General features: G+C 44.8%; 1 protein-coding gene across 1 annotated transcript in view; it reads left to right on the forward strand.

Annotated features, from left to right (window-relative positions):
• The first annotated feature begins 897 nt into the window (after positions 1-897).
• SYT2 (synaptotagmin 2) overlaps positions 898-13,313 on the forward strand; it is a 224,737-nt gene continuing 212,321 nt past the window's right edge. The window contains exon 1 of the mRNA XM_073561058.1: positions 898-1,012. The gene's annotated coding sequence lies outside the window, so the exon portion shown is untranslated. The remainder of the gene's footprint in view (positions 1,013-13,313) is intronic.

Genomic DNA, 13,313 nt, shown 5'->3' on the forward strand with positions numbered 1-13,313 from the left:
CTGCAGCCAGCCCTACCCCCCCACAACTGTAGCCAAATAACCCCCATTTTTCAGTGCGTAACTTGTATTATGAAGTTAATTAAGGTTGACAAGCTTAAGTAAGAAGAATTGATGCTTTTGGCATTCAAATGGGCACTGTAGGTGTGTTTCCTGTCCTCCTCTCACTGCCGACTTTAATTCTCCATTGACTTACATTGGGTTTCGTGTTTCGGGACGACCCCGACTATTCCCTATAGTCGTCCGATTTTGCTCGAAACGAAAATCGACCCTAAAAAAACAAAAGTCGCTCAACACTACTACCAATCAATGACGGTTGTGGGATTATATAGAGATCATGAATATGGAGGACAACATGCCATCAGTTTACTAGTTCTCAAGTGATAATCTCCTGCTGATAAAACAGTGACTTTATAAAAATTATGGCATACTAGTGATCCATTGCTGAAATCCAGATCTGTCCCTACATTATGCTGCGCCTAGATCAGATAGCAAAAGCCAGGTGACAGATTCCCTTTAAATCCAACCCTGGTGTTGGCTAGAAACACTTGCACCGTTTGGTGTCATCTTTGGTGTGAGAACTTGGGGCAGTTTATGGAGACTGGCTGTATGGTATGTGATGTGATATTACCCAGCCGCGTCCTAGGACATCGCACAGTGTGTATGAGGCTCAGATCTGGATGTGACCCCTCTGCTGCCTCTATTGCAGGATCACCACTGAGCAATCATTACTTTTTTATCAAACTGGAGAGAAAAACCCCTCAGCCTGAATGGTTTTCTGCCGCTGCCATCTGGGTCATTGATGGTCCCAATGGGACCATGAGTTTCCATATTGGGGGGCCGAGACTGACCAATCCGGACTGGGATGCAGGAGGACGTGGCAGGAATAAGAATTAGGAGAAGAAAAGAGAGGGAGGGGACAGGGAAGGAGCACGCGTGTCTCAGTACTACTGCGGGCAGAGTTGCAGATACCCGGGCGAGCACAGGGCAGCAGGAGCGGCAACTCCAGCAGCAGGTAAACAAGGGCACGGCCAGTGGGGCCCCCAGCTGCGGCCACAGGGGCCCCACTGCAGAGCTGGGTGTGCTGGGGCTCTGCGGTCAGCCCTCCCCTCTGGCAGCTCCACTAGTTTCTGCTGTGCACAGATTCTGCAGCATCAGCGCTCCTCCTGCCCTTCCCCCATCGGTCCAATGCAGAATCCGGCTAGTGAGGAGGCAGGATGGCCCCGGCATAGGGGAAAAGCCGCAGCGCCACAAACTTATGCGGTATGCGACGTTTGCAGGAAGGTGATAATAGCCGAGTGGCTGCGGCTTGTGCTGCCATCGGAGCTGGCCGTGGTGCTGACAGCGCCGGGCTGCAGGGCAGTGGCCAGCTTCCTGCCAGGAGGGACCCCATGGCTGCTGCCCCCTCACTCCCAAGTCTAGGGGTGACTTTGCTGCTCAGCGGTAACTTGCCTGATTGGCTGGAGAGCTCCTGTACAGGCTGTGGGGGATGCATCGCTCAGTGGGGGTCCTGCAGAGGTGGGATACTGCGGGCGTCAGCCCCACACAAGGGACGGGCACCCTGCTGCAGACCTGATGGGCACTGCAGGGACTCCTCCAGTCTGTGGTACAGGTATCTCAGCCTCTAGGACTGACGCTGGCTGCTAGAGGGGATCCCACTCCTCATGATGTTCACCCTACAAACCTTGCTGGGAAAGGGGAATGTATGTATTTAAGTGTCTGATGTGATAAATGACCCAGACACCTGCTGTCTGCGCGCCGCAGATAAATGCATCATATAAGCATGGTACGATGCCTAGCGGCCACTTACCGGCCCGGCCCCACAGTCCAACGTCTTAGACCCTGGAAGCTGGCTCAGCAGTTCTTTTTTACCACTTCCACACCCCAGATTTAGTTTAGCTTTTTGAAGACATGCAGCAAATAAAATGATTTTCCATAAGTTGATCTTGGCCTGTGATGAAAGTCAGTGGGGTCCGTCAGTCTCTCTTAGGGTCTGTGATACCCAGTCGTGGACACGGACAGAAGAGACCCCCATGTAAGAGCAGTATATGGGCGCTCTGCAGTCCGATAGCCCATCATAGTGCACTATGTCAGCTGGAGGTACCATGGTGGGCCATGGTGTGGTTGCACGGGTCACCCCAATGTTATGTCCGCCCCGTGTCGTATCACAAACCTGTAAATGGAAGCCACGATGCAGATGTGAAAGATCTTAGAGTTAATTAGAATTGCTTCTTTTAATTAGATGTCAGGGGTGAGGGCAGGATTTCCAGAAGGTGGGGGAGGGATTGCCCTGAGCCCACCACCAAGGACAGGCTGACCAGTGACTGAGCAACAGGACTGGCGGAAGCAGTGGATGGAGCTCACATGTCAGCAGTTACTTCCCATTCCTGTCACACACTGAACACTCTGACAATCCCCCGTCCACCGTGAAGGGACCCTGCACAGTTTGTCAACTCCTAAAGAATCCTTACATGGATTCATTCAGCAGCGTCCTGGTGCAGCGGTCGGGCAAGTATCATAGTTGTTATTTTTTCAAGGCAAGGAAATCTACAATATTTGAGACTGTTTGGTCAAGGATTTATAGGCAGATAAAGAAAGTTTCGTTTCTATGGCGTAAAAGGGTTTTACTGAGCCCCTGACCCGGTTATGAGGAACAGCAGGGACCCTGCATGGAAACCTGCCATATGGTCACATGCAGTGGTCCTGGGCATGATACACTGGGCTACAGCTGCACAAGGTATGGAGAATACTGTCATAATCCTCGCCTTCCTGCTGCCGGAGGCAGAATTTGGTGTCACCATCCCTTTATTTATGGTGCTCGTAAAAGGAAACTGTGTTACCACTGAGCTAGAGGGGTGTGTGCGCATGAGAATATGTGTGAGTGCGCATGTGTATGTGCGTGTTTGTGTATGTGTGCATGCGTGATGTCCACCCAAGAGAATGTGTGTGAGTGCGCATGTGTATGTGCGTGTTTGTATATGTGTGCATGCGTGATGTGCACCCAAGAGAATGTGTGTGAGTGCGCATGTGTATGTGCGTGTTTGTGTATGTGTGCATGCGTGATGTCCACCCAAGAGAATGTGTGTGAGTGCGCATGTGTATGTGCGTGTTTGTATATGTGTGCATGCGTGATGTGCACCCAAGAGAATGTGTGTGAGTGCGCATGTGTATGTGCGTGTTTGTATATGTGTGCATGCGTGATGTGCACCCAAGAGAATGTGTGTGAGTGCGCATGTGTATGTGCATGTTTGTATATGTGTGCATGCGTGATGTGCACCTAAGAGAATATGTGTGAGTGCGCATGTGTATGTGCGTGTTTGTATTTGTGTGCATGTGTGATGTGCGCCCAAGAGAATGTGTGTGAGTGCGCATGTGTATGTGCGTGTTTGTGTATGTGTGCATGCGTGATGTCCACCCAAGAGAATGTGTGTGAGTGCGCATGTGTATGTGCGTGTTTGTATATGTGTGCATGCGTGATGTGCACCTAAGAGAATGTGTGTGAGTGCGCATGTGTATGTGCGTGTTTGTATATGTGTGCATGCGTGATGTGCACCCAAGAGAATGTGTGTGAGTGCGCATGTGTATGTGCATGTTTGTATATGTGTGCATGCGTGATGTGCACCTAAGAGAATATGTGTGAGTGCGCATGTGTATGTGCGTGTTTGTATTTGTGTGCATGTGTGATGTGCGCCCAAGAGAATGTGTGTGAGTGCGCATGTGTATGTGCGTGTTTGTATATGTGTGCATGCGTGATGTGCACCCAAGAGAATGTGTGTGAGTGCGCATGTGTATGTGCGTGTTTGTATATGTGTGCATGCGTGAAGTGCACCCAAGAGAATGTGTGTGAGTGCGCATGTGTATGTGCGTGTTTGTATATGTGTGCATGCGTGATGTGCACCCAAGAGAATTTGTGTGAGTGCGCATGTGTATGTGCGTGTTTGTATATGTGTGCATGCGTGATGTCCACCCAAGAGAATATGTGTGAGTGCGCATGTGTATGTGCGTGTTTGTATATGTGTGCATGCGTGATGTGCACCCAAGAGAATTTGTGTGAGTGCGCATGTGTATGTGCGTGTTTGTATATGTGTGCATGCGTGATGTGCGCCCAAGAGAATATGTGTGAGTGCGCATGTGTATGTGCGTGTTTGTATATGTGTGCATGCGTGATGTGCACCCAAGAGAATATGTGTGAGTGCGCATGTGTATGTGCGTGTTTGTATATGTGTGCATGCGTGATGTCCACCCAAGAGAATATGTGTGAGTGCGCATGTGTATGTGCGTGTTTGTATATGTGTGCATGCGTGATGTGCACCCAAGAGAATATGTGTGAGTGCGCATGTGTATGTGCGTGTTTGTATATGTGTGCATGCGTGATGTGCACCCAAGAGAATATGTGTGAGTGCGCATGTGTATGTGCGTGTTTGTATATGTGTGCATGCGTGATGTGCACCCAAGAGAATATGTGTGAGTGCGCATGTGTATGTGCGTGTTTGTATATGTGTGCATGCGTGATGTGCACCCAAGAGAATATGTGTGAGTGCGCATGTGTATGTGCGTGTTTGTATATGTGTGCATGCGTGATGTGCACCCAAGAGAATATGTGTGAGTGCGCATGTGTATGTGCGTGTTTGTATATGTGTGCATGCGTGATGTGCACCCAAGAGAATATGTGAGTGCGCATGTGTATGTGCGTGTTTGTATATGTGTGCATGCGTGATGTGCACCCAAGAGAATGTGTGTGAGTGCGCATGTGTATGTGCGTGTTTGTATATGTGTGCATGCGTGATGTGCACCCAAGAGAATATGTGTGAGTGCGCATGTGTATGTGCGTGTTTGTATATGTGTGCATGCGTGATGTGCACCCAAGAGAATATGTGTGAGTGCGCATGTGTATGTGCGTGTTTGTATATGTGTGCATGCGTGATGTGCACCCAAGAGAATATGTGTGAGTGCGCATGTGTATGTGCGTGTTTGTATATGTGTGCATGCGTGATGTGCACCCAAGAGAATATGTGTGAGTGCGCATGTGTATGTGCGTGTTTGTATATGTGTGCATGCGTGATGTGCACCCAAGAGAATATGTGTGAGTGCGCATGTGTATGTGCGTGTTTGTATATGTGTGCATGCGTGATGTGCACCCAAGAGAATATGTGAGTGCGCATGTGTATGTGCGTGTTTGTATATGTGTGCATGCGTGATGTGCACCCAAGAGAATGTGTGTGAGTGCGCATGTGTATGTGCGTGTTTGTATATGTGTGCATGCGTGATGTGCACCCAAGAGAATATGTGTGAGTGCGCATGTGTATGTGCGTGTTTGTATATGTGTGCATGCGTGATGTGCACCCAAGAGAATATGTGTGAGTGCGCATGTGTATGTGCGTGTTTGTATATGTGTGCATGCGTGATGTGCACCCAAGAGAATATGTGTGAGTGCGCATGTGTATGTGCGTGTTTGTATATGTGTGCATGCGTGATGTGCACCCAAGAGAATATGTGTGAGTGCGCATGTGTATGTGCATGCCCGTGTTTGCGTGTGCCACAAGACTATAGACCATATAATAATACCTACAATTACAACATGCATGATTGCCTGTTTATTTCAATCTAAAGAGGAAAATAAGCCATAGCACATGCAGCATATCTCCCTATGGAACAATAGATCGGACATGCTAATTTCACCATGCCCAATCTCAAGTTATAGATATAGCACTTTTTAACGTAACACACAAAGAGCTTACTACATCATGTGAAAGAGAAAATCTGGATGCAGAAAGATAAGCTGGTGTGGTTAGGTGTAGAGATACAGCTTGTTGTATGAGATGTCTTCATCAGGGCACGTGAGTCATGTTAGGAAATACTACATCTGAATCTGCCATCAGAAAAGCGTTATTAGGCCCGCGGTACAGGCTGTTCAAGAAACTCTACAGGGGCATTCTCTAGTTGTCTCTTCTGAAGTTCAGAGCTGTGTAGTCTCTTTATTGTCTCCTTACAGTCCCCGTACAGTCTCCTTACTTTCTGATTTCTGGCAGGGAGGGCTTTCCTCATTGAGTGACAGTTTTTGGAGCGTAGTAGAACTGTAGTAACAGTAGAACTATAAAGCCCAGCACATGTTCTGCTGTAAGATGTTCAGCAATCGGGTTTGCTCTGTACACAGCTACCACTGTATTTACATACAGTATATGGCATTTAAACAAGCACGCAGCTCTGGACAGTCAGAGCCATGGATCAGGAGACGAGCAGCTGATGGTAGGAGCTGGTGAGTTTGCAAGATTTTTAACAGCAGCTTGGCAGGATCAGAGAGGTGGGGGAAGGAGGTGAGCAGATAATGGCTGGATAGAAATCAATGGGCCGGAGAGAGCTGACTAGGATGTTGGGAATTAACCCCTTTCCTGGAATGTGGGTGCTGTGCAGCTCTGCACGACGAAACCAGCTCTACACTGTGAAAAATAAAAGTTCCCATTTCAGGAAACAACAGATAGAAATATCAAGTTAATTACAAATGTACTTATTGTCAGAATGGGAGAAACAAAAATTGACAAACCTAACAAAATGAAGTATGACGTTGCAAGCTGCTTGACTGCACATACAAAACAAAGGATACAGCAGCATACTCAGCCCTAAGATATATGCATTATGGAATATGGAAGACTAAACTGCATCACTGCTATATAGAATACACTTATAACGGTACAGTACATAGTGCATGGATTGGCCTCTGTTCAGCAGACTTTATCGCATGTGTGTGGTCACCAACTTAAAGGGAATGTATCACTGATCATGTTTTACTAAATTAATCAGGATAGTATAACATATTCTTTTTGTCTAATCTGTTTTCATTATCTGATAATATATTTTTTTCCCACAGAAAAAGACCATGAAGCCCTAGTGTCCCACAAAGTAAATAAACTTGATTAAATGTGTCCATTTATAAATATATAGCACACAAGGTAACCTAAGGCTATATCCACAAGTTAAGGTTTTTACAGAGTTTTTTCTTGCACCAAAAAGCAGATTGACGTCAAGAAAAACATTGCATAAAAATATGTGCTTTTTTCTGCGCTTTTTTTGTGTATATTTGTGTTTTTACTCGCGTTTTTTCCCCATTCATCAAAAACACTAAAAAGATTGACATACTCACAGATCAAAAAATGCAAGTGACAAAGATTTTAAAACTCGTTCACTTTTCTGCTACTGTAAAATGCAACGTTTTTGTCACACAAAATACACACCAAAAAACTGCTGCAAAATCTCTGCGTGTGAACATACCCATAATACGGGACACACAGATGGCAAGGAAACAAAGTCTTGATAAAGTTACATATCCTATGTAGGTACCAGCTCTAGTAGACTACATGTAGAAACTTAGTAACAATGGCTAGGAAAAGCAATATCTACACAATGGGTTAAAAATGCAGAGAACAAGTACCTCACACATAGTCTGACTGGCGTGATCAGGGCCCACCCCATCAGCAGAAGTGATTTTGGGGGCCCACGACTTACACTAACATTGCGTGTTCGTTCTAGGTCTCATACACATACATATGTTCGCTTTAGCATACAGTATAGTGTGTAAATTACAACTGAATAATACAGTTGGGGTCGTCCATCAGACATACACCCTTGGCAAATACCCATGATATGTCGTCCATAGGATCCCATCTATCTTCTATATATATATAAAATGAGTGTGTGTATGTGTGTGTGTATCAAGCCACGCCCATTCCACATAGCCCCACCCATTCCACATAGCCACACTCACTCCACATGCAAAGCCCCGTATAATAAATATCTAATATATATATATATTTCATAGGCACATCTTCTTGATCACAAGAGTTTACACTGCCTGTGTTGCCCATAGCAACCAATCACCAGAGCTGTTTAAAAGATGAAAGCTGAGCTGTGATTGGTTGCTATATATACCCATCACACATCCTCCATCCCATAGTCTAGTGCCCATATACCCATCACACATCCTCCATCCCATAGTCCAGTGCCCATATATCCATCACAAATCCTCTATCCCATAGTCCAGTGCCCATATATCCACCATACAAATCCTTCATCCCATAGTCCCGTACCCATATACCCATCATACATATCCTCCATCCCATAATCCCATGCCCATATACCCATCACACATCCTCCATCACATAGTCCCGAGCCGGGTGGCGCTGAGCATGGCGTTCCTGGAGATGTGCTGTTATGTAACCTGGCAGTGTGGCTCTGTGTGCGTCTCTATGTGCGGCTGTTGATGATGAGATTTTCTACGCCGGTAACAATAGAGCCTGGCAGTAATTGAGGAGGGGGTGATTCATTTCTGTCATGTGATCTGATCTCTGCTCCTTTCTGAGGGGCAGACGATGGCTGGGAGTTTATGTTCCCGGGGATGCTAGATTTCTCCCACCCGTTCAGTGTCTGCTGAGGTGTTGTGGAGCAGGAAAACTGTTGCTCATAGCAACCAATCACAGCTCAGCTTTCATCTTTTAAACAGCTCTGGTGATTGGTTGCTATGGGCAGCACAGGCAGTGTAAACTCTTGTGGTCAAGAAGATGTGTACGGGACTGTGGGATGGAGGATGTGTGATGGGTATATGGGCATGGGACTATGGGATGGAGGATATGTATGATGGGTATATGGGCACTGGACTATGGGTTAGAGGATGTGTGATGGGTATATGGGCACAGGACTATGGGATGGAGGATATGTATTTGTTTATTTTACTCACTTATATGGTGCCATTCATTCCACAGCGCTTTACATACATTGTTGTATGATGGGTATATGGGCACTGAACTATGCGATAGAGGATGTATGATGGGTATATGGGCACGGGACTATGGGATGGAGGATATGTATGATGTGTATATGGGCATGAGACTATGGGATGGAGGATATGTATGATGTGTATATGGGCACGGGACTATGGGATGGAGGATGTGTATGATGGGAATATGGGCACGGGACTATGGGATGGAGGATATGTATGATGGTTATATGGGCACAGGACTATGGGATGGAGAATATGTTTAATGAGTATATGGGCATGGGACTATAGGATGGAGGATAATCATTATAATTTGTTATAAATAATCACAGTTACTTACTATGCCTGTGCAACGCCGAGCTCTTCAGCTAGTTTAAATAAAAGCCATATACTGCACAGAATACATTTTACAGTCTTCCTTTCTATGGGATAGTATAGTCTACTGAACTCTTCTGTACCACGAATACTAGTGTGTCCAGTGGTAAATAGAATTCAATAAACCACTGTCAAAGCTTATTAACCTTCTGGAATTTCATCATTTGGGCAGCGCGGACGAAATCCACGTATTCCTTTGCAGAGCTCTGTTTCAGATAGTCGGTGACCGACTTGTGGATCTGCAGCAGCCCTTATCTATACATGCTTTGAATACCTACTACCAGGTGAGCAGTTTTTTGTCAAACCGCTTACTTTATTTGTGGGATAAGACCCTATATTGCGCTTGTGTCTCCCTCTTTCCTCACAATACCAGTGGTAAATAGAGGCATATGGATACCCTAAGTATATAGAGCAGGAGCTTTTACCATCATGGAAATAAGTGAAGGGCCATAGCATAATGTAAACAGGGCCTTACTTGCTGTACAGGCTATTCTGATTTTGGAAATTCCCCATATCGGTGTATTTTTATTGTTTAGTTTTATCAGTTTAATAAAATTAATTTTATGGAGTTTATGGGATATTTCGTCTGAAGCCAATGTAAACAGTAGACCAGTGGGTAACATCGAGGAAACTTCACTGCAACGCAGGATAAGTATATATTATTTCACATTTTTAGTACTACTGTAGCCTGTTGGCAGCTCTGTGCTTAAAGGGAATCTGTCAGTAGAATCAAACCCCCTAAGGCGTCTATATGCCCGTCTTTTATTCTAGAGAAATCTACATTTTTCTTAATTTGTAAATGAGCTGTTAAGATCTATGGGACAGACATAGATCTCCCTGAGAATCTGCCTCCAGAGCTTATTTTAAATGAAATGAAGCATTACCAGTATGAGACATGTAGATCAGGAGAGCAGACTGTCAGTTGTTACATGTCTTACACTGGTAACACCCCCTGTCATTTACAATAAGCTCTGGCGCAGAGTCTCATTCAGATCTGTGTCCGGCCTATAGCCTAGAACAACTCATTTACTTATTAAGTAAAATATAGATTTCTCTGGAATAAAACATGAAATTGCACACTAAAGTAAAGTTTTATTCAGCTTCCTATGACCTACATGCCCATATAGATGACTTGGGAGGGCTGATCCTGCTGACATTCCCTTTTATTTGGACTCATTTTTAAAAAATACTTATCACTAGTAATCACTGTGTAAACTGTACTGTCCCATAAATATAAAGATGACTACTGCTGATGGTGACGAACCAGCGACCCAATTCTTCTGGGTTATAGATAAGTACAACACAAAAAAGACTAGACTATTCCATCTAGAAAAATACAATAAGAAGAAAGCATGCATTAAGTACATTCTTTATACAGTATATGGAAGGCATTGGATGATGGATGTGAGGCGTCGATTTCTCAAACCACAGTCTCTAAAGTACTTGTCTTGTTGCTCAGTTGTGGAGCGGGGCCCCCCACTTCTCTTTCTACTCTGGTTAGAGCCTGTTTGTGCTCTCCTCTGAAGGGAGTAATACACACAGTTGTAGGAAATCTTCAGTTTCTTGGCAATTTCTCACATGGAATAGCCTTCATTTCTAAGAACAAGGATAGACTGTCGAGTTTCACATGAAAGTTCTTTTTTTCTGGCCATTTTGAGAGTTTAATAGAACCAGCAAATGTAATGCTCCAGATTCTCAACTAGCTCAAAGGAAGGTCAGGTTTATAGCTTTTTTAATCAGCCAAACTGATTTCAGCTGTGCTAACATACTTGCACAAGGGTTTTCAAGGGTATTCTTACCATCCATTAGCCTTCTTACACAGTTAGCAAACACAAAGTACCATAAAAACACTGGAGTGATGGTTGTTGGAAATGGGCCTCTATACACCTATGAAGATATTGCATTACAAACCAGAGGTTTGCAGCTAGAAAAGTCATTTACCACATTAACAATGTATAGAGTGTATTTCTGAATCATTTTCTTTCAAAAATAAGGAAATTTCGAAGTGACCCTAAACTTTTGAACGGTAGTGTATATGGGTGATGGATGTGTTAAGCAAAGGCCTAACAATGGCAGTCATCAGTCTTACTCTATAATGGCATTGCTCCGGTTTAACAGATTCGTCATGAAATAGCGCATAATAGGTGGCTTGAGCTCAGCTGCATGGCGATCGCTTGAGCTCAGAGCTCCTGCGTGACTGGTCAGACAAGCGATAATAACTTCAGACAAAGAACGAATTTGGATTGGAATATACCTTACAATTTCTCCCCACACTCTCTGTAATCGTTTGATACTAATCTCGATAGTGTGACATTTATATTTCATCCACTACAGCTGTTACAGACTAGCGGTGAGTGAAGCTGCGGTTTTGGCGGGAATATTTGAATATTAGCAGCGGGAGTCCGGAGTCCCTTCACTGTGAAAGCTTATAGTTGTTCCCGGGGTGTATGAAGCGACAAAGGAGAAAAAGACTGTCGTTATTGTACCTGAGAGACTGGAAAGCCTGAAGACTTTAACGGTGCTAAAAGATAAAAGAAGCCGGCATTGCTGCTAGAAAAGCTGACAGAGCGCAACATTGCTACAGAAAAACGGCGTGAAAACCAGCCGCGCTGAGGTAATTCATCAACCGCGCTGAGGTAATCAACCGCGCTGAGGTAATCAACCGCGCTGAGGTAAACAGGAGTCGGAGAGAAGGAAAAGCTGTGGACGAAGCAAGAGGAAGGAGACAATTGAAGATAACGGAACGGGAAAGATAGAGGTGCGGTGAGGAGAACGGAGAAAACAGAACGGAAAGACTGATAGCTTGCAGTAGAAGAATAACAACTATACCAGAGTTGCTACAGAGGAGACGGTAATACCGCTAAAGATACAATAAGACGGTGTGCCAAGAGGAGTTACCAGAGGAAGCACTGTGGTCTAACAGAAAGCCTGATAGCTTGCAGTAGAAGAATAACAACTATACCAGAGTTGCTACAGAGGAGACGGTAATACCGCTAAAGATACAATAAGACGGTGTGCCAGGAGGAGTTACTGAAGATTGAGATTGATAATATAATAAAAAAGGTACAAAAGAGAGGCTGATCTAAGTCTGAATACTTAGAATATTGTTAAGACTGAGAGACTCAGGTGTATTAAATCTCTGCGTTGCAGGAGATAAACTAATATAAATTTGGTATCAGCCTTACTTTACTTAATATCAATTAAGAACTTGGGAAATCTGCAGATTGTAATAATTGGGATATAGTGACCGGATTCCTAAAGGTCCTACTCAATGACTGTAGGGGATTTTCTTGATACATAATATCTGGCGCACTAATCTTTACTTGCAGCATTGTTACTAAATAATTTATTGTCTTGCATATACTTCTATTTCAGCTATACTTATTGTTTGCTGACATTAACCGCTTTCTGACATGAGACGTACTATCCCGTCCACGGTACCAAGGCCCCTATGCCCATTGACGGTATAGTACGTCTAGCGCGATCAGCGGCGCTCACGGGGTGAGCGCTGCTGATCGCGGCCGGGTATCAGCTGATTATCACAGCTGACACCCGGCACTATGTGTCAGGGGTGGTCACGGACCGACCCCGGCACGTTAACCCCTGGCACACTGCTATCAAACACGACCGCAGTGTACCGGGGGTTTAAGGAAGCATCGGAAGGGAGGGGGCTCCCTCCGTGCTTCCCTGCGACCCCCGACAGCAGCGCGATGTGCAGCGCTGCTGCAGGGGCCTCTTCCCTGCAGGTCCCCGGATCCAGTATGGCGGCGGGGACCTTCGGGGGCCTGCAGGGAGCCGGCTTCCTCGCTGATCTGTCACAGTGATCTGTGATGTGACAGATCAGTGATGTCCCCCCTGGGACAGTATAATAAAGTAAAAAAAAAAAAAAAAAGTGTAAAAATAATTTATAAAAAATCGCTAAATAAATTTTAAAAAAAATTCCCTAATAAATTCATTTTTTTGAAATAAAAAAATAAGTAAAAGTACACATATTTAGTATCGCTGCATCCATAACGACCCGCCCTATAAAACTGTCCCATTAGTTAACCCCTTTAGCGAACCCCTTAAAAAATAAAAATAAAAAACAGAGCAAAAAATAATGCTTTATTATCACACCGCCGAACAAAAAGTGCAATAACGTGCGATCAAAAAGACGCATATAAATATCCATGGT

Source organism: Dendrobates tinctorius, unplaced genomic scaffold (genome assembly GCF_039654945.1).
Source record: "Dendrobates tinctorius isolate UK_male_01 unplaced genomic scaffold, ASM3965494v1 ptg000312l, whole genome shotgun sequence".
Taxonomy (NCBI): Eukaryota; Metazoa; Chordata; class Amphibia; order Anura; family Dendrobatidae; genus Dendrobates; species Dendrobates tinctorius.